The sequence below is a fragment of the Rhinolophus hipposideros genome (assembly GCF_964194185.1).
Source record: "Rhinolophus hipposideros genome assembly, chromosome: 18".
Lineage (NCBI taxonomy): Eukaryota > Metazoa > Chordata > Mammalia > Chiroptera > Rhinolophidae > Rhinolophus > Rhinolophus hipposideros.
Genome location: NC_138064.1, coordinates 38,303,353 through 38,326,418, shown reverse-complemented (window position 1 = coordinate 38,326,418; position 23,066 = coordinate 38,303,353). Strand labels below are relative to the sequence as shown.

At 35.4% G+C, this 23,066-nt stretch overlaps 1 protein-coding gene across 1 annotated transcript in view; it reads left to right on the top strand.

Annotated features, from left to right (window-relative positions):
- The window catches only part of GRM3 (glutamate metabotropic receptor 3), a 229,898-nt gene that overhangs the window by 578 nt on the left and 206,254 nt on the right, over positions 1 to 23,066 (top strand). The window lies entirely within an intron of this gene.

Genomic DNA, 23,066 nt, shown 5'->3' with positions numbered 1-23,066 from the left:
GCCACACTGGCTGTTTCATGTGGGTGTGGAGGTTGCCAGGCAAGGTGGGAAGCGGTCGGGGGGACCTGCTCCGTGCTGCAGCCGGGATGGACTCTGCAGCCACAGCCGGCCAGAGGTTCTCTCTGCTTCAAACACACTTGGAAAGGATCCCTAACTCATGTCCCTTGCTCCCTTTGGCTTGAGGGGAAAATGGAAAAGCCAGCCTGGAAGCATACCAATTCATCCATCCTGTTCCATTTTCTTATCTGACAGTGAGGTAACTCATAAAGAGGGCGGGAGATTCGCGATCCAGAAATAGACTAGGTAATATATCCAACAAGATTGTTTTTAAGGATTTCATTTAGATTTCCTTCTAGTTCCTCCCCTAGGTTAACAAATGTGGAATACTCCCCAAGGTATAAATAGCACTTTTAGGTAGCTATCTTAAGGGGACATGACTATGAATTTTAAGTATTTTAAAGCGTTGTACATTTTGATAACAACAAAACTTTATACTTCTAAAGACCCTTGGTCAGTGCTCTTGGTCAGCTAATGTGCTAATAAAATATTTCTGTTGTTTGAATAGTGGTATGTTTGACATATAGAGACAGTTACATATCTGTATATTCAAAGTTGAGGTTAATGTGAGTTGAAGTTACTCTGAATTAAGAACCTCGGCAATAGTTCATTACTTTGAGTTTCTCTGCTTTAGTTTGCACTATCTGACCTTAGAACGATTCAGTCAAGCTGGGTTGTGTTTCTTTGAGGAAAATAGCATTCATATGTAGAGAAACGTTATTCATTTACCTAAATCTAAGTCTGCTTTGGTTTATCTGATCACATATTTTAAGGCTGCTACCTGAAATCTAATTGTGTAACTATATGCATGGCAAAAAATATAGATTTTATATAGGCATGGCAAAAAATTTAGATTGTCACTACACTAAACTCCTGTGGATTACACAGTTCCCACTAAAGATGTTTAGGACACTCTAATTATTAGTTAATGATTCTATAGTGCTAGGCACTTTTTTTTTTCTTTCTCAAAATAGTCCAATAGAATTCGAATAGATTTTGGAAGCTATTGCACACCAGACCTTAATAAAATCACATTTTTCCTTTCATAATGGCAGTGTCTTGTATTTACAAAGATTTCTCCCACCTGTGAATCCTTTCAGATTCTGATCATCCAGCAGGCATATAAGAAAAATTTTAATAGATATGCCTAAATGGAAGGATAAAAGGTAAGAATACCTTTTAGTATTGACAAGTCTTCATGCCCCTCCCCCCACCCCACAGAAAAATCTAGCTATAAAACCTCTTGTTCTATGATCTACATCCTTGCCAATGAAATGTGAAATCTAAAGGACAGAAAATTATGCCAACACAAGGAATAGGTTAAATTTTGGGATTTGGGGGAGATGTCTCTCTGTTTAAAATGAGTGGTATTTTTCACACTTCAGGAATATGTGATCAGTAAGTTGAAAAAATGTAGGAAGAGCTACATAAATAGAAAATATTATAAATAACGAAAAAATGTGAGCCTCTCGTTTGTGTATGATATTCTTTTTTAAAAGTTGTGATATACACACAAAAACAAATGAATATAAATCAGATGATTTACCTCACACATTACCAAACAGCAAAATGATCCCTTCTCTAAATTTATATCACTGCAATTAAAATTGATAAGTGGAACAAATGCAAAGATAGGATAAAATTGAGTTTTAATTAAATTTAAATGAATATTTTTATTGAATGAAAGAACTAGTTTAATTGTCAAAAGGTCACCTGCCTCACTTTTCTACTTCATGACAAGTAGTCAACCAGACCGCACAAGATTGATGATGGTCTTATTTTGAAAGATCCCCAGCAATAACATTTTTACAGCTTCCCGGGATACCTTTCCCTCTTCCTTATTTCACATCAAACTCCATTCTTCAAATTAACCATTTTCTCTTTCTTGTCCATTCCTCTAATAGACATCAGTCACAAACTGTTGCAAGATTTTTTTCCAGATCTTAGCTACCTCCTAGCTTGGGGATGCAATATTTCAATTTGTTGTCCTGCACTCAACATCATCCCAAAATACCATTAAACAAAAGAAGTGAAAATTAATACCTAATCTCCATTGAAAGCCAGGCAGACAGGATGAAATTTATGCACCTTGGAAAGTGGCCAGAGTTTGAGGGTGAGAATTGTTTTCTCCAGGGCTTACTCCCAAAAACGAGTACTGTTTACTCACAGTTGTCTTGCTTTGCTGTTTTACACTGAGATTATTGTGCATTTTCATCTCTTCTGAGATGCTGTTAAATGCATCCAATTGTGCATTAGATGAATTTGTTGAAATTGCTCCCAAGAAGTAGCATAAAATGATAGAAGATTATCCACCAAGATTAAACACATAAAAATGAATACAATCATAGTAATCACAGAGACGGTAGAAGCTATTAGGTCATCCTCCTCCTTCCACTTCTAATGTAGGCTTGGTCCCCATAGCATACTGTATTTTGGAGTATTTCAGTCCAGTCTTATTTCAAATGGCTCAAGTAATGACTTCTTCCAGCGCCTTTGAAAGTCTATTTCACAGTCTAATAGTTCTGTCTATTAAGAACTTTGTTGTAATAGTCAGCCTAATTTTCCCCTTGTTCTATTTGTCTTGTTACTTACTCCCTATTATAACCCCACTGGACCAGTCCATTCTCTTGCCTGCTTTAGAGTTTTCATCTAACATTTGCACAGGACTTGTAGAATACAAAATCTCATTTTGTTCTCTCATGTGGAGAGAACACAGAGGTGATAGTTCTATATCTGGACATGTTTTCTAAATATTTAAGACACATCTTTCAGGTCATCCATATGATATGTATGATTATATAGTCTTAATAATTTATTTTACTAATGTAAGTGTAAAGAAATTTTCCATCGTGGACATGAGTGACCTATGTGAAATTGAGATGATCCCTTCTAAGTAATGTTCTATGTGGATGTACATTTATGAGACATTTTTATTGCAAATTTGATGTCAACAGAACACTGTCAACACCCACACAACAAAGGAATTCTGTGACATGCTGGTCTGATGCTCCACTGAGCCCCAGAAGCTGTTGTCATGTAAATTTCACTATTAAAATGAAAGTGATTTCCATAATTAATAAAATGTGTTAGGAATATAATAGGGTGTATAGTTTAGATGTGTACATTAACACAATATAGTAATTCTATTAGAACACAGTAGCTCCTTCACACTAAGACAATTTTAAAAATTGGTAGAATTAAGCTTGAATTCATCACTAAGCTGTATCATGAAAAGTAAGCTAAAATCATGCATATATCAATATAGAGGATATATTTAGATTTATATGGAGGTACTATATGTGAAGGTTACTTTAAAAATAGAAAAGCCTGAAATAACCACAAGAGAGAAACAGGTTTTCACTTTGTTAATTTAAAATCTGGTTCTAAATATAGGCTTGTTTTAAGATTCTTAAGTAAATATCTTAGTAAAAGATAGACTCGTCATCAGTATACTCACCATTCCACTCAATTGTTTTTCTAAGTCCCAGGCATTAAAATGTAAGTTCTGCTAGCAGTAGAGGAGTAAATGACATAAATCATGAAATAAGTTTCTGGGTTACAGTTGGAAAGTCCAGAAAATATAGGACTCAGGGTAAGGTGAATCAGCAACTAAAAACAAAATTTAATGTTGTCTTCTCTACTGCTTCGTGAGTAATAGATTATACATGTAGATTAAGTTAAGGAAAACAGTAAAGTTAAGGAAACTTAAGCCAGTTAAGTTAAGGAAACAGTAAAAAGAAATAACTTTCCAAAACTGGATATATCTTTAAGGGTATAAAATTAGACTGCATGGAATAAATAATTTTTAAACCAGTATTCTCAATCCTGAAGGCCCACGTGTTTTTTATAGTGCCATTCATCACATAGTGGTGAGTACCCTCAAAATGATTTTCCTTAGAAACAAAGGGGAAATCAATTTTCTTGGTGTAGGAAAAGTAGGCCATTAATAAACTTGTGACTTCTCTCTGGGACTGAGGCATTCTAAGAAGGCTGTGTCTACACAGACTATATTTCCTCATCATGAGTAATCTTTTTATGGAACTAAAAATTGTACACTGTACTTTTAGAATAGGACAGAAAACTAACCTTGAAAAACATTCAATTATAATGTTTTAGCGTAGACGAAATCATCATGCTTGAAAATAAAAACATATAGAGAGAGGGTATCTCCACAGAAAGCCCAAGATAGCTCTCCTTTTTAATTCCTTGCCAGAATTTACTTCGTTATTACTGCCTTTAGAGCATTCCACAAACTCACACCCACATACACACACACGTGAGAAAATTCATCTGGAAGAGTACAAGTATACACCGAACAGGAAATTTCAAAATCACGATACTAGACATGTAGTTAGAAAAATATTACAACTATATATGTAGCTTATCAAAAGTGTAAGAATTTGAGGAGACTCCCTCCACCAAAGAGAGAGAGAGACAGAGGAGAGAGAGAGAGAGAGAGAGAGAGAGAGAGACAGAGAGAGACAGAGAGATTACCTCCAGAAACAAAAGGTAGCTAATAAGAAAGCGATCAGTCAATAAATATTTATTAAGCACCTGTCACAACCAAAACAAAATTCAGGGCATGCAATGGGAACACAAAAAAACTGTTAAAACACATACAAAATTTCCCAAACATATATGAAGTTGAAGGTGTTCCAAAAGCCAACTTGAAACTCTAAAGACGTTACCAGACTTATCCACCAAACAAAAAATTCAGTTCCTTCACTTAACAGATGGATTTAGATTATAAATTTCAAATATAGATATTCTGACACTCAGTGGAGACATTGTGGTGGTGATGTGATAAAACTAATGCTATGTCATAATAATAGATGATATTATTGACCAATTCCATGTGCCGAGAACTCTGCTAAAACATTACATGGATTATCTGATTTAATACTCACAAGCACCCTATGAGGTAGGCACTCTGATCCTCATTTTAAAGAAGAGAAAATGGATGCCCAGAAAGATAAAGTAATTTTCCTCAGCTCAAGTTGTTAACAAGGCAAACACTAGAATTTAAAACTTACTTTCTTACAAGTCCTCTTCTGTTTATTACTAAGTTATATTGCCTCCCAGTTTATGTTTTAGGCTGGGCTTCATTTCATTCAATCAACAATTTCTGAGCTCCAAATAGAGCAACATACTTTGATAAAGGAAAGCAATGACTGTGAAATGGAACCTAGAGTAGAGTTCTACAGGCTCAGTCTCTCTCCACCCCCAGCCAGTCAGTCTCTTCTGAGGGACAAAGAAATGAAAATGGAAGAAATAAACTGGAAAACATATTTACAATTAACTAGACATAAGGGGGAAAAATAAGAATCAGAAAAGTCTATGAAGATACAGGTTTATTAACAAGCTGAGAAATAAACACCAGGTGTGAAAATGGGAGCGAAATATATTTCCTGGAGCCTAATTTCAGTGATCACAGCCTACAAAACTAAACACAGTGGCAGGAATATAGTCTCACAAAGAGCCAGCATGGAGGTGAGTAGCATTTCTGCTTGTGAAGGTTGAAATACTGATGTTTCTCTCCTCTTACAACATAACCACCTTCCACCAGAAAAATGAGCTGGTAGAAATGTTTTGTGGACAAGTAAAAGTTTGAAATGTTTTTATCCATATGAGGTAGTCATTCATCTTTATGTAAGAAACTCATCATTTTACACAATTGGGCATTTATTAATAATACCTATATACAACAACTTGAAAAAGGACCACAAACCAAGAACAAGAGGAACAAAGTGACCTGCTGACAATTCCAAAGACTCAGTTAGTAGAGCTGCTCGGGGAAAACCAACATCTTGTGATTCTCTGACATGGGTGCTTTCCCACAGGTGGGAAACCTTGGTTGCATGAATTTATGTTTCATTTCAAACAACTAAAGAGCTGAAATATGAGGATTTACTTGAAAATCTTCCTCTGATTTGTGACTTGTGCTCGAGTATTTTATGGACATAAAAAATGAATGGATATTACAGATCTGTCCCACCATCTGGTGAAGATTATTTCTTTTGATTGTTAATATTATATAGCAGATAGGTTATTAGTAATATTTTGTATTTTGCTTAACAGTTTCAATTCACCATGTGTTGATGAATAAATATAACATAATAGAAACTGCTTTCACAAAATATGTCAAAATACATGCCAATTTGGGAGATGGCACTACAAGGTCAGAACAGTTGGAATTTGTATCTGCCTCAAGAAGAAAATTAGATCTAGAGAATATAATTACTGGTTTCTATTTTGAACAATTCTATTTTTTTCTAAAAATCAAACAAATGAATAAACAAAAAGCCCTCCACATGCTGATGCATTAGTCCTAGTGATTTCTGTCAAGTCTAGATGTATTGGTGACCAGACCATACCACACTTCAGAATTAATAAGGAAGCAAGAAATGCAACTTAGATTCCTAACCTGTCTCCTCTATAGATGTTGCGCAAGGTCTGCCCTCAGGAAAAATGTTTTGAAGAAGGAAGGCTAAGAGCCTCACTTTTCCCAAAAACCATTTCTTCCAGTACCTACCTTGGTTCCTTAAATTTTCTAAATTTTAAACTAAATCATTTCATTTAAGAAGGTGAAAGGCCATATATTTCTAAGTTCGCGTAGTACACTAACCCTTCAACACATTGTATTTGTAGGTTCCTTTTTCTTTTTCTTTTTTTTTCAGAAAATCTAACTTGATGAGAATTGGGCAGATTGAACAATTATAATGTTTGCCTACTTCATAATTTTGCCTGTGAAAAGGCCTCCCTTGGCTGTGATTTCTTGAACATGATGCAGTAAATTGAAAAGAAGGGAATTTGCCTGCAGTTATTAAACAAATGAAGCCCTGGGAGCAAAAAATGTTGAAGTGTTATAGAGTGGAGACCCTCCCCACATTTTTTTCCTTCTAAAGTCCTAAATTTGTGCTTGTTGCCATGTGATGTAGGTAGGGAATCGGAATTTTTTGATGGAAAAGGTTGGAACATATGAAATAGAGGAAGAATGAGAAAGTTGAAGGACAAAGTCAGAGCAACTCCCTTCTCCCTTTCCTTTGTACCCTCCCACCTATTGCACCACCAACAACCATCTGCTTACTTCTGCTCTAAATACTGTTTATCAAATTATTGCCTGCATCAAAGTCACTTTGAAGTTTACTTAGAAGGAAGAATACTGGGACAGATGCATCCTAGATTGACTTGCTTTAGGTTAGATTCAGGAATACGTGTATTAAATTAGCTTCCAGATTATTCTTATGCACACTTACATTTGAGAAACACTACTGTCTTAGTCTCCTGGGACTGCCATAACAGCATACCATGTACTAGATGGCTTCAAAACAGACATTTATTTCCAACATTTCTGAAGCCTGGGAAGTCCAAGTTCAAGGTACAGGCAGATTTGGTTCCTAGTGAGAGCCTGCTTCCTGAAGGACCACCTTCTTGCTGTGTCCTCACAGGGAAAAGAGAGAGAGAGATCAAGCTCTGGTCTTTCTTTCTCTTCTTACAAGGACACTAATCCCATTATGGGGACCTCCACCCTCATGACCTCATCTAAATCTAATTACCTTCCAAAGAATCCACTTCCAGATACAATACATTGAAGGTAGGGCTTCAGCCTATGAATGGGGGGTGGGGTATACAAACATTCAGCCCACAGCAGTTAGACATAGAATAATGCTCATACAGAGAATACCCAGTGAATTACTGTACAAAATTATTCCCTACAGCAAGTCCACTCCAATTAGATTAAGCAGTTGTCGAGAATAAATTCTGCAAGCCTGAGTATTCATTCATTAATTAAGCTCAATTAATAAAGCCTAGTCTCCATGAGTTGTGTGAACAGATTCATTTTCTGGAAACATCATACGGTTTTCCTTGAAAAGGGATTTTTATTCTATTACCTATAGTAAATCCCACTAAGATACATAAACACGGTATATATATTTTTTATATTCTTGTTAGGAGAGTTTCACATTTTTTATCTTTTATCCTGTATTTTATAATTGCCACACTAAGATGTTAGAAAGAAAGTTACTGTTGTTTGAAGAGTATCATCCATGAAAACAATATTTTTATTTCCTAGAAATGCTTCTAGATTTGGATAACTGCCGACTTAAAACTCAGACGGTCTTCATGACTATATCCTAGTGCACTAGGGGCACGTGGGAAAACATTGTTTTGTCACAGTTCTTCTCTTTGTCCTCTGGATCTGAAGAGCGGGAGAAAAAAAAATAAAGGGGAAAAAAAAACAGAAAAAAAAAACCTTCACTTGGCAATTATATATTCTCCACCCAGCTTCTACTTCGTTCAAGTGAATGGTTGCTTAGTTGAAGCCTAGAATCCTCACAAATACTGCCAAAGATTGTTTCCTAAGCAGCATCCAGAGCCACTTGGGGAAAATGCTAAGAAGGATTGAGGAGCAGGCAGCAGTGGGGAGGGGAGGCTTGGGCTGGCCCACCCGCTTTACCACCTAAGGGATCTATGCAATCCTTTATGTTCACTTGCCTTCCACACCTAATAACAGACTTCATGAGGGAAAAAAGCAATGTAAAATAGACCATATCCCACCCACCCACATTCTTCGAAATATTAAAAAACAATTCAATTTTTAAAATGCTGTCTGTCTCAGGCCCAAAATGTTAAATTGTTGAAAGCTCCACGGTGGCCCTAGCAGAGCCTGGCTTTCTTAACCCTCTGTGATAGTTACACCTGATAATGGCACATCCACTGGATTCTCTGACTGACACAACAGCTCTACCTAGCTAAAGCTAAAACCCCATCACCACCCCAAACTAGCTTCTTCCTTCTTATTTCCAGAATCTATGAGGAGCACCATCATCTCCCAAGAAAATAAGTCAAAATCTTGAAATTGCCCAAGACATTTTCCTCTTGTTTGGTCCTCTATTAATTCCTCTTTCATAACTCATCGTGCAGTGTGTTTTCCTCTCCTACTGCTGCTAAAACCGTAGCCCAGATTCCCATCACTTACTCTCAGTCTTTTGGAACAGTTTATCTCCTCCAGTCTCTCCCTCTTCATTTATTATTTATGTGCCCAGTACTTAGTGAGTGCCTAGTGTGAGTCCACTCACTATTCTGGAGATATTATAGCAGTGAACCGCAACAAAAATTTAGAAGGAAATTTGCTCTCATTCAGGTTACACTAAATAGTGAGAGTCAGACAATAAACAAGAGAACAACAGTGCTATGGAGAAAATAAAATGATGTGATGTAAAGGGCGGGGGCAGTTACAAAATGCAATATCACTGACTTTAGTAATGAATCTTGATGAATAACTGACTTTTCCATTCCATTCCCTGGTTTAAAAAGCATTAAATATAAACTCATCACTGAAAAAAGAAGTTTGAACTTCCTAACTTGGAAGATCAAGATCTTTTCCAAGCAGGCTTCCAACATAGCTTTCCAACTTTTCTTCCTCAATATGAGCCTCTCCTCTACCAGATTTTCTATTTGCACACAAAATAGACCTTTGAGTACCTTTATAATCACAAGTTCATTTAGAATGCACTTTCCTCCTCCTTTCTACAAACCTATATTTTAAGGCCAATTTCAAATCTCCCCTCATCTAAGTCCATACTAATGATGTTTTTATCTGCCCTCTCAAAGAAATTTTTCTCCAAAGCGTGCATGTCATTCTCATCATATGTGGGCTTAAATAGTGAAACACTGTTTTGACCTGCGTAATAGGTAGGTGGAACAACAATTTGTGGAATAAAATCAGAAGGAATATTTACTTTCATTTGTCATTGTCCCTTTAAAATGTAGTCAGTAAAATAACACTCTGGTATAATAAAACAATAAGCCTTAATTGCAAACAGTCTCCATTCAAAACTCAGTATGCCTAGACCAGTGTAATAATTAAAACTCTTAAGGTTGAATCTTCTCTCTGTCCCTAGCAGGAACTTATTGCAGGCCAGAAGTTGAAAAAGAAAGTGCCATTGCTCCTAATTTCTTTCTTATTAACTCAAGTTCTGACTCTTCTGAAGTGGAGGGCAGAGGTGGGAGGCTTAGGCAAGAGAGTTATGAGAAACAAGTTCTTACTTGACAAGCTTCACACTTTCTGGGCACCCAGATTTTTAAAGCTGAATCTCTCTTTGATTGATTGTATGTGTGTGTGTATGTGTGTGTGTGTGTTTTGAGATGTCTTTCTCCATTGCTGGAGGTCTCTCACCTCACTTTATTTGACACAAATTTTCCTTTGTCTGACCATACCTCCTCAGCACATTCTCTCTCAGTGTTCACTCTGCACCGACTCTCACTTCTGGGATCCCATTTTCCCTCCAGTTCTTTTTCTTGGGCTGGGATTCTCTCTGTGTTTTGTGGTCTTTGGTCCACAACAAAACATTAACAATTTGTTGCAGGAACCACCCCACGCATGTGGATCAGTCCCAATGCAGCAACAATTCTTTACTGCTCTAAGCCAAAGCATCTAAACATCTGGCCCTTCTCTCATCCTCCATATTTGTCAGTCTGGCATCAGACCTAGCCCGTTTTGTGATGCTATGTGCTTTGGTGCACATCAGCATTTTTTGATACTCTTTCTCTCCCTTGTAATCAGACTTTAACCATACCCCAACGTAGTGAATATAGTACATTCCCTTGCTTAAATGTCTATGGTTTCTGACTTAGCTGTGAATTTAGCAAAGTTCTTTGGTACCTATACCAAGTGCCTATACCAAGAGATGTTTGTGTAGAATACATGAGTGCAGTAACACAATCCAAGTGAAAAAGATTATAACTTTTTTTATAACCTAGAAAAATGGTTTTTTTGTGTGTGTTTTTTGTCTGTTTGTTTTTGTTTGTTTTTATGGGACTACCTGTCTAAAGACCTACAGACATCAATGCCTATGAAACAATTTCAGATGTGACTGGATCATCCATTTCCCTACCTAGAATCAATTCCAAAAGAATGAAAATCTTGTCTGTATTTTTCAGCAGGCCTATAATAATGAATGGAACGTGTAACAATATTTAACACATATGTAATTAATGAAGGAATTCTATTTTAAATTTTATATTTACTCACTGGGTATCTTTCATGCTGAAATATTAACCTTAACTTCCTCCCTGTATACACCGCACTTTAAAAAAATCAAAATTATTTTTACAAACTTAATTTTTATCCATAAATTATACCATTTCCTGAAAGCATTTTGGATCTCAAACAAAGTAACTCCATATAAAAAATATTTAAATTTCTTATGAAAAGAGACATCTGTTCAATTACGTAAGTCTTTATTGAACGTCCACTACTTTCAAGGCACTGGGCAAAGTACTGAGGAGGATATAGAAGAGAAGAAATCTCCCTAAGAATTAATAATTTTAAGGGAAGATGAGTTAGGTGTATGTGTAATTACAGTAACAGGAAAATTCAGGAACTCACCTGTGAGAGCCCTGAGTGAATAATAATACTTCTGCTTGGCATAACTGTAGAAAGTATCATATAAAAAAAGTTGCTTCTGTCCTGGACCTTGCAAAATGATTAGGATTTCAGAAAGTGGAGAAAGCTGTTCAAGACATTTGCAAAGGTAGAGAGATAGTGTGTGGAATGTATTTGGGGAGCAGTGTGTAGACTAGCTTACTTTAAGAGTAAGGTGTATGGGGGTCAGGGAGAAGGTGAGGCTCCATGAGCACGTGGAACAATGGCTAACATTTCTCCTGTAGGCAGAGGGAAACCTCTGAAAGCATTTGAGCAGGGGAATTTTAAAGCACAATGTGAAGATAAATATGAGGAAATAAAGCCTTGGGAGTCAGGGAGATGAGTTGGCTTGTTATGGCAATAGTTCAGGTGAGAGGTAATGATGGCCTAAGTAGGGCAACGGCAGTGGGAATAGAAAACACGAAATGAATCTAACAGACACAAAGATGAATAGTGCCTTGTAGGTAAGAATTAGCTGTTGGGTGAAAAACACCAGCCAAAACAATTAAGCTAATCATTTTCCTCCTACCATAGAAAAGGCCATGTTATATCAAACCTTTGGTTTAATAAAGGAGATTTTTTAAAAGGCTATTTTTTAGGAACTTGGGTCAAAAGAAAATATAACAATCCAAGTACTACCAGTCTGAAAATAAGACTTAGAAATGACATCAACAGCATTTATCCACAGGCAGTGGTTAAGCCACAATGGACGCTCATCAGGCTTCTGCAAGACCCACTTATTGGCTTTCTTGTCCCTTGTTTTATCCTCTACATCCACCCACCAGGCTAGAGCCAGAATGATCTGAATACAAATCTCAGTATGTTACTCTCTGCTTAAAACTCTCCTTTGCTCTTGCGATAATCAAAATATGCTTTACCCAGCCAACTATGATCTTGCCGATGTAACAAAGGTCCAAACCTGTAGAGAAGTTTTATGAGTTTATTTGAGCCAACTGATGACAATTGCTGGGAGGCAAAATCTCAATGGATTGAGAAAATGTTCTGGAGAATGGCGGTTTTGCAGCTTATTTTCTATATTAGAATCAAAGGAGGACACTCAAGGAGGGTTACATGAAATCCATTGATGGTAGATCAAGGGGGTGGAAGAGAGCAAAGCAGGGAAATCTCTGGGATTGGATAAAAAGTAAAATGGAGAGACACATACTTCTTTTACATTGGTGGGTACAGGATAGTTAATAATTAACATTTACAACACATAGAGGTGGTATTCGGGCAACGAGATAACAATGAGGGGTTCTGTGGTCTCCTGCTCTGGTGTGGTGTATGTGTACTGAGGAGTCTGGAAAAGAAGATCACTCTGACATTTCAAAGGTTTGTTATCTTCGATGCAAAAAGACAATACACAGGTTCACTTAAAGTAAAGATTGACCTTTGTAAAGGAAGCTACAAGCCAAGAATGTGACTACCTGCCATGACCTGTTTTTAGTTAGGAATTTTTATGTTCAGATCATCCTGTGTGGTTACTTTCGGTTTCTGAGTTTGTAGGGCTGGCCACAGAGGCCTCCATTGAGCTTGTCAGGTTTGGTATGTGGCCCCTTTTTTGTCCACAATCTGCCCATGTCTCCAGCTTTATGTCTCATCACTTTCAACTCACACTTGTTTTTCCAGTCAAACTGAACAGCTTACATGCCTTATCCTCTTTCTCCCCAGGTCTTTTCATAGGCTGGGCAACCTGCTAGAGCAATGGCCCACTCAGTTAGAATGTTCAGTGCTCAACTCGAATTCCATACCACTTTCACCTCCTATAGTAGTTTAGTTCTTGCTGCTATGCACTCCTGGAGCTCCCCATACTTCCCTTCATTACATTTTGCTGTAATTGTCTATCTTCCTATTGTAGTCTGTAAGTGTGAAAAAGACAGAGACCATGACTGCTTATTCACAGCTGTATCTATTGCCCAGCAGAGTGAGTAGCACATAGATCAATAAATATTTATTGAATAAATGGAATAGTTAATTAAATCAGTTGAGCTCATTTCCCTCATCTTTAAAACTGGGTATTGATGTTTAAGATTCCTTTCAGTCATATACGTTTTGTAAGTAAACTTTTTCAATAACGAAGACAAACTCAGCATCCCAAGTTAGAATCAGTAGCGTATTGTACTCCAAAAGCCATTGGGTCTTATTTATAAATTTACATTTTAATCATTGTCTAAATTGCAGAACCATTAATAACAATACTAGTGATATGTTTCCTTATTCCTCAACCTTACTCTGCAAACATATCTCCTCTTCACCTTAAACAGTATGAGTAACAAGGAAATAGAGGAAAATAACCATAAAAAATGAGAGTTGAGTAAACTTCCCAAGAAAGCTTCCAGGCAGACTTTTATCTCCCAGAACTCTCACAAATGAAAACACGTTTTAGACATTTTCATAAAAGAAGATTTATAAAGCTCTTTTGGTAATACTAATTCCCACCAGCTCCAGTAGATAACACCTCAAGGTGTTTCATTTAATGCAATCTTTGTCACAATACTTCTCAGAATAAAATAAATGTTCTTCACACACATATTCTCTACAGCATTTTTAGGAGAATGAAAAGGATACTCTGAATAACAATAACTTTTATTGAGTAATTATTATACGCCAGGTACTGCTTATTCAATTTACTTATATTAACTCATTTAATCCTACCTATGAGGTAGGTACTATTATTATTCCCATTTTACAGAGACAAAAACTGAGTCACTAACACAAATTTACATGATAAGGATATAGCTAAGATTTTACCAGTTTTAGCTCTGAACTTGACCAGTTAACTATATTGCCCCTCTTGTGAAATCAACCCAAAATTACAATGCATAATACGAAAAACAACAAAAAAAGAATAACTATTTTACATTCCTTGACTTGAATATAAAAAACAACTCAAATCCTAGTGACATTCTGGGCTCTTTGTTGAAAATAAAAATCAGTAATGTAGGCATATATTGGCTCAATTTGTTAATATTATTGAACAAAATATATTTAACTGTTTATGTTTCTTATTTTCACCTAAAGCCTTCTAATTCCAGTAGTTTGAGTCAGCTATAACTAAAAGAACCATTTCTAAGGCTTTATTTTTTAAAAAATAATTTGTTATTTTGATCTCCAGAATTTATCTTCTACTTGAACAGACAAAATGGCAATGCTTTTAATCTTTATATTAAAAGAGAGAGACAATTTTTTTAAGAACCACTTCTCTTAATTTCTGGGGCAAAAAAAAAGTCTTAGATTCCTTTGTGTAAAACAAAAATAATTGATACATTGGTGAAACCAATGGTCAGGAAAGGAAATTGTCCTACTTTATTTCTTTTCCTATCCATCTTGCCCTCAGAGTAAATATATTTACACGTATATAATCCTTGAATTGATTTATTAAGTTGAATTTACAAGTTAAAAAGGAAGAAGTTCTGAGGAGATAATTATAGGAATACAAATCAAGAGACATAACTTTGAAAGAATAGTAATTTTGCTTCTTGAAACCGACCTTAAGTGCCTAGGAGGAGAACAGAACAGTTTAAAGCAACTTTTTCTCTCTATTCAGAAGTGATCGCGAAGTGATTAACTGTGCAGTTTAGCTGAACTTTGCTTCTCCTTGTATCCTAGGAGAAGATATCTGACAGACTGGGAATTTTCGCTTGTTCATAATATAAATTCAATATCTAGAGATAGTTTTTAACAACACATAGTTTCATTGGAAAGCCTTAATTCCCAAAACAAACAAGGAGGAAAAGGTGAACAAAATAAACCATCCACAAAAAGAAAAAGGAAAATAGAATGTTTGAAAATCTTTATTTTGATAATTTGGTTTTAAATAATCCCTAAGAAAAATCCCTGGTGACATCAGAAGTCTAACTACAAAACCCAAACTTGCTCATCAATGAAGTAAATAATTATTGGTGTTTACATGGCTTCACTAGTTACTTTGATTATAAAAGCACTTAGTGAAAATTATATCTATGCTATATCAACTAGTCCATGCAATTCTAGCAAAAAATAGATTTGAGCAATTACTGATAAATAGCAATGCTGCTAAGTTTTAATTTGACAGTAAAAATTAAAACATTAAAATTCTAACGTACTCAAATTGGACATTTCCATGCATGTACATACTATTTCAGATAGCTAGCTAACACTGACCTTGTGATGATAATTCTACAGCTTCCTTCATTTAATGATGACCCTTTTATTTCTCCGTTTAACAGCTATTAATTAAGCACATATGTTAAATTTGTACTATGTTAGGCATGGGCAAGCAAAAATTTAAAAAACAAAACAAAAAAAATGGTCTCTGCTTTCAAAGATCTTTATTTACAATTTAAAACTCTACATTTTAAGATTTTTAGAAAAGGAAAGTGGCATCATTGTCGTTCATCTAATATTTTAGGCAATAATGAGTTAGTCAAGTCTATAGGGGAGTTGATCAGCTTCCCTGGGCTTCCCTGAAGCAATGCCAGAGGCTTAAGAGTCACCCCAAACAAAGTACCTTTCCTTTTCTGTTACTAACAAGATTTGCTTAATGCTTTTTAAAAAGATAAACATGTTGCAATGTCAAATACAAAGGTGATTGCTGAGGAAATGCTCTGGGGATCAAGTCCTCAATATCTTACTACCCATAAAAATGCCTCCATTTACTTAGTATATTTTGGCACGTCTATCTATTCTTCCCAGAAACTTTGACTAAGCACCTTTTGTATATGTCTGACCCTGTAGTTGGTGCTGGGGATCTGTAGATTTGACCGCAGGTAGCTTAGGGTCCTATTATGTGGAACTTATAGGAAGCAAGTCACATGCTTAAGTTATTAATGATAATGTGCTCAGGATTTTTAAAAACACAAAAGACACTCACTGAAATATAGAGCATATTTTTTTAATATTCTTTTCCTGAGGTTAGAAGGAATTTGATGTAATTATGGAGGTGAAGTACTCTATGACAGTTTTTTGTGTTTGTTTTTTAACTGCCAAATCTGAATCAAATGGCACTGGAAAATGTACATGGGATCATTTCAAATTTTACAAAATAAAAAGTATATTTTCTGCCAGAATTGTTCGGAAATTGATGGCAAGGTGTGTTATCTCTTTTTAAATTACTTATCAAAAATCATTAAACCAATCAATGAGTCAACTGAGGCTGGAAACCACCACCAGCTAGTAAATCGATTTACTATCTATTATAATTCCTTCATAATGCTTAATAGGCACTTTGCTTTCAGTTTAATGTTCCTGTAATTGAGATATAATTCAATTTATGTGCACATTTTGCGCATTAATATTTTTTTCCAGAAAGTTGTTCTTAAACTCATGGTGAATCTTATTATGAATAATATCATAGTTAAGGAAATATAGTAGTTGTAAGCACAATAACAGCTTATCTTATAAATTATATGTTCTATAATAATTGCAAAATTTTTAGCTAAATTTACTTTTAAAATTTCACATTTTGCTACAAATGGAATGATACACTCTCTTCTTTCATATACTTTCAAAATCCAAAACCACTTGCTTTGAAAAACCTAATTACCAGAATCAGAAATTATCTCTCAATATCTTCATTATTATCCTGCTTGAAAATAAGAATGGTGTTTTGTTAATTTTGATACACTTCTTGTAAGGAAAGCCACGTCCTGATCATTTTTATGTTGTTGGGGTCTATAATAATAATATCTTAAAAATGGTTAATTACTGTTAAATGTATATATGAAATAATGGAGGAAGAAATGGAAGAATAAAAATCTTGGACACATAATAAGCCCTCAATAAATATTTGTTGAATTACAATGAGCTGCTTATGTTGACTGACAGGGTATATTGCCATAGTTCAGTGATAAAGTTTTAATATCTTTCTATAGTGTTTGCCTTTGTACCATCAACAGGAAGTTATTAAATGTTAATAGTAAAAAAATATTTTAATATTACATGTCATGTATCTAAGGTCTATGTATTTAAGATTCTTGGTGTGTCAGTCTTTGGCTCAAATATTCCCCTCACATACCCAACTATTTTTATGACATTGTCTCTTAAAGAATGTCTTCTGAGTAACTTTCATCTTAAAAGATAAATTTTTGAAGATATGAACTTCATACAAAACACAAACTTCTTCCATGATTATCTTCTGCACATATATTAATGTTAAATTATTTTTTAATGTATCCTTGTCTTTACACTTTATCATCAGCTCACCTAACCCCCAATACCCAAAGGGCCATCAGACCTAGCATTTCGCTTCTAAATTGAACTTATTCATTCAGACTTTTTGCTGTACTTTCTCATTTCTGTTGTAGTTTTTAATTCTTATGAGTAAGCAGCACATTAAACCTAAAAACTGCCTCAAATATTGGGCTAATATAAAGAAATATATTTTAATAAAATTAATGAAAATTAAACAGTGTTTTTTTTTTCAAATGCTCAATGACTTCTCACTAAAAATTCAAAATGCATTGATAAACTACGTATTATCTAGTAGCAGACACCATTTTATCAATGAGATCACTTAGGATATAAATGTAAATAGGAAAAAATGGAGGATCTCAGACCAAGGCCTAGAGTACTGCTATTTATAAGTCACACACAAAAAAGGAGCAATCCAAAGATACATGTAAGTAGTGGTTGTTGAGGTAAGAAGCAAGTTAAAGAGAAAATGGGGATCATGAAACAAAGGGAAAAAAGATTTCCCAGAAGAAAGCAATGGTAATCTGTACTGATGCTGCTGGGAGGGCAAGTTAACTGAGAAAATGTATAGAATTGATGATTTAGCAACTTGATCCTAAAAACTAATGAGATCAATTCATTTAGCATCTTAAAAGCCATTGGAGGTTACCATGAAGTGAGGATAGAAAACTGTGTGGAGAAGACTGAGTTGAAAATTGGATTTGAGGAAACAGAAACAGTGACTACTCCTCATTTGCATAGTTAGTTTTGCAGTAATGGTGGGCAATGAAATGGAATGGTAGCTGGGGTTGGAGTGGGAACTTAGATAAAAAGAAAATATAAATCTTTCTTAACTGTAACTGAATTAGATGACATAATTCCTTGGAGATGAGATTGAAGAAGTAGTCTTAGGGCCAGGCGAAAAGGCCTTAAAAACCATGTTAAGAATTTTGTTTAAAAGATTTTAGGTTTAGAGTAATGATAAGTCATTAAAGTTCCTGCCCATGTGGAGTTTATTATCTACTAGCGGAGAGAAAATTTAATCAAATGTCCAAAAGAAATATAAAATTGTAGCTGTAATGCATGCCTAAAAATAAGAGACATACAATGCTGTGGGAACATATAATACAAGGGACTGTTATCACAGAAGTCAGGCTTCCATGAAAAAAATGACAACTGGAGGATGAGTCAGTGAAGAGGGGAGCAAATCAGGTTGTATTCAGTGGGCTGAGCAGGAGCATAAAATCTGTGAAAGGAGAGAGAATGGTATCTATGAGGATGTGAAATGTCAGTGTGATTGGAATAAGCAGCACTGTGTATGTAAAAGGTTGTCCTTAGCCTAAGAACCATGGGAAATCATTCAAGTACTTAAAGCTGGAGTGGGGTTATTCATTCTGTTATTTCATCAAAACAGAAAACAAAAAAACATTCACCAGAACATGGAGAAGGGTGCAGGGGTCAAAATGAATACAAGTAGACCAGTTCCAGGACGTTTGTAATTGTGCAGAACACAGAAGATGATGGTTTGGGCAAAGTTGGTAAATGTTGAAATGATGAGAAGGGGATGATTTAAAGAAACATTTTACTAGTCAAGAAATGAAAGGACTTGGTGATGCATGAGTTGTGGATATTAGATATCATCTTGATGTTTATGCAGTCATTTAGGACATTCACAATGACTCAATTGAGCAATCAGTCAATAAGCATTTATCGAGTGCCTACTATGACATCAATATATCGTTCCTTTTATGGAAGGCTCGAAATTATTTATGCATTAGAAGTCAAGATCAGATTCTAGATATTGTGTCTCTAAATTGTTTTTGATACATTGAAAAAGAAACAAGCCGTTGTTGATGAATATCCATTGTGTCTTTGGAAGTCTGGAACAATATAATGCATTCAGAAGCTACCCTAGGCTCATCCAAAAAGGATGACAAAATCATCTCTACCCAGTACAGCCTGTGGGGCAAGCAGATGAAAGCTGTAGTTGGCTGAGAAGCCCACAGAGAGTGATTTACCAACACAACTGCAAGGTTCAACTACATACTCACCTCCTCCTGACACACGTGTGCTAGCTATGCATATCATTAACGTCACTCCAAAATGAACTTTGTAGGACTGAGGGGCAGAGTCAGTATTAACCTCGGGGAGCTCTGGTCAGCATCAATCAAACACCAATGAGAGAAACTGCTTTTAAGCTTTTAAGCTTTCTTTTTTCTTTCCCTCATCTCTCTGGGAACAAGATAGCTAAGACTTCAAAATAAGTCTGATGTGAGTCTTAGAATGCAGGCGTTTTTTCTCAGTATCACTGCTGATCGTGGTAGCTGTGAAAGGTTGCTTAGAAAGACAGTTTTCATTAGTCAAACTATTACCTGATACATGAGAAAATCTATATTTTTAGTTCTGTTTTCTTTCACTGTTACCAAACTGAATGTATTTGGGAGATAAAGCACAGGAAGGAAGATGAGCATTACACATGCTATAAATACCAATTCTCACTTATAAACTGTACTATCCTGAAGATTGTATTAATTTCTCTTAACCCCAATATGCTCTCTGCCTCACAATGTTGTTCAGATCAAGGAAGGTAACAGATATAAAAATACCTAATTAGTCTGGGCACTCAGTAGGTACTCATTAAATGTTAGCTGAATCTTACCAAGGCTAAAGCAAGTCTGCACCTAGAGTAAAATCCACTAACATACATTTCTTAATCTTCATTCTGATAGTAATAACACCCCACCAACAGTCAAACTCATTCAATTCTCTTTTTACAATCTCATATAGATATTAGTAAAGATAGGTTCACTAGTCAAATGATTCCCACTTCTCTTTTTGGAATTTTCTTTATAGATCCCACTATGAGTTTTGTAGTCTTCTTCATAAACCCTATGCTATATTTCTTATGTTTATGAAGATTACATGTAATCTAAAATTAAGAAAATGAAGACTTCACATAAAATATTATTTGGTTAAGGAAGCAAAATAATACAGAATATTTCCTGGTTTCTTTCATGCTGAACTGCTGTAGCTTTAATAACTCCTGCACTGCAGTGATTATGAAACTAATGCGTATTTTTAAATGTTAACTCAGAGTGTCAGACGTTTACTTATATTTGGCAAAATCTTAAGAAGAACAAGTTTGAGGGCTGCATAATAACATGAGCTGTTAGACATATTTTCTGTTATTCCCATTTTATGAAGACGCTTACCCTCTAATCATTTTTATCTAAATTGTACTGTAATCTGTACTTTCTGAGAGCCTTGAAGTCAGAAATAAGAATTTGATGTTAATGCTAATTACAGGAGCACATTGAAATGTATTTTAACAAAAGCATGAGATACTGGAAGTCAAATAATCCCTTAGAGATTTTAAGCTTCACTTTATAGGAAGAGGAATCTAAGATAAAATTCTAGGAATTAATAACTCATTTTATATAGATAATCTAACATCTCACAACATAGAAAATGATCTGATTAGCCTTCCTTTTCTCTATATTAACCCCCCCAAAAAATGCCTTATTTGTAGAAGCAAATGGAAAGATGCTTCAAGAAATATACTGCTCCTTTATAGCCAAAAACATGACTTCATTCACCAAACATCACCTCTGTCTGCTTACCACTCTTAGCCTTAAAAAAAAAATTAAAATAATCTCTCTAGAACTAATATGTACAATTATTGATATGTTTGTGGTATTTTTTCCATCTAAAACCTGAGCAACATTAAATGAGAGGTTTTATATTTAGAAGTAATATCCCTCTCTTGCAAACAGAGCTTGATCTTTTGGAGCTAATTTTTCTTTTCTTTCTTATTCACATTTCCCAAGTAGTCCTTCAAGTTTCTAATGAATTGTAGCATCAAAAACAGCTATTTTATTTTCATGAGAAAATTAGCTTGTTTATGAAGCACATCTTACCAAAAATAAATAAATAAATAAATAAATTGAGGTACTGATGAGCTTAATGACATTTTATCAGGACAAATTAGGAAACGAATTCAGAGGCATAGACCCACCATGAGCATGCCGTTACCTATTCTCATTACTTCTGTTTATTCCATATGGATACCTGTTCCTGGCAAGTGATCCACTTAGTGTATTTCTTGCCAAAATTCACATCAGATATTTTGTTGTATAACTTAACTACCCAGAATAAATCTTTGACGCGAAGGTTGTCATAGGAGACTATGAAATAATTTGAGTAGGAACGTTTATATAAAGCATATTTCTTTCCAGAAGTTTGATCTCATTTTTAAGCTCAGTACCTCTGACAGGAAGGAGGCAGCAGGAAGCAACTAATCAAATCAAAGACTTGTGGATCTTCTCTATTGCAGATGTCAAAATCCCTCAAAATTGTTTTGTAAAATGACTGATGTTCTACATATGCCAGGTAACTAACAATGCAATACGTTCACATCTGACCTGAATAGTGGAGATGTCTGACTGGCTCAGATTGTTACAGAATTAAGGGTGTAAGAGAAGAGTGGATGAATCAACCAAGTCCCTAATACGCAAAGAGAGGGGAAATACCTGTGGTTTGAGATATGTGATATCAAGTAGTGATTGTGTTACTTTTAGTTAAGAAGCACCAGTGCACATCACAGTAAGAATCCCAATTTATCCTTTAGGATTTCCTTTAGCCTGCTGTTCTACCTGCATTTTTCTGATTTCATCAAGCAGAGGAAGATCATTTGAATAAACACTTAGCAGAGCTTTAACCCATTATATTATCTCTCTATAGGACCAGTTTTCAATATAGCAGCAGCACAACATTTCAATGACTTTTGGTGAGAGCGAAGGTTCACACTGTTTTATTCTGCTCTCAGCAGATGCTCCCTGGAGTAGGGATAAGCAGCAGAGGCAAACTGAGTATGCTCAAGCAATGGTTTACCAGTCACTCATGTACCTTGGCCCAAATCTTTGATATCAAAGACACCTGTCAAAGTCAGAAACAACCAAACCTGTAGAAAATTTTTATGAGAGTTTATTTGAACCAAAACTGATTACAATGACCAGGAAGCAAGATCTCAAAGGCTCCAGAGAAAGTTTTGCAGTTTCTTTTATACATTTGAAATTAAGAGAATGTCAGAAAGATTACATAAGGTGGGAGAAAGCAAGGCAGGGATTGGATTACAGGATAGTTAGCAAGATGATGTGCTCTCTTGAGGGTGGTTACAGTTTATTTCAAAGGTGTGTTAACCTAGATGCACAGGAACAATGGACAGGGTTTGCTTAAGGCAAAGATAAACCTATTACTAAAGGGAAGTTACATGCCTGGGGTGTGTGTGACCTGCCCACCACGATCTGCCCAGTTAGGCATTTATGATCAGATCACCCTGTGAGGTTACTTTCCTGAAGAACCCCTTTTTCATCTACACACCTCTGCCTAGGCCCAAATCTCCAGGAAACTTTGAAAAAAGTTTCAGCTCCTC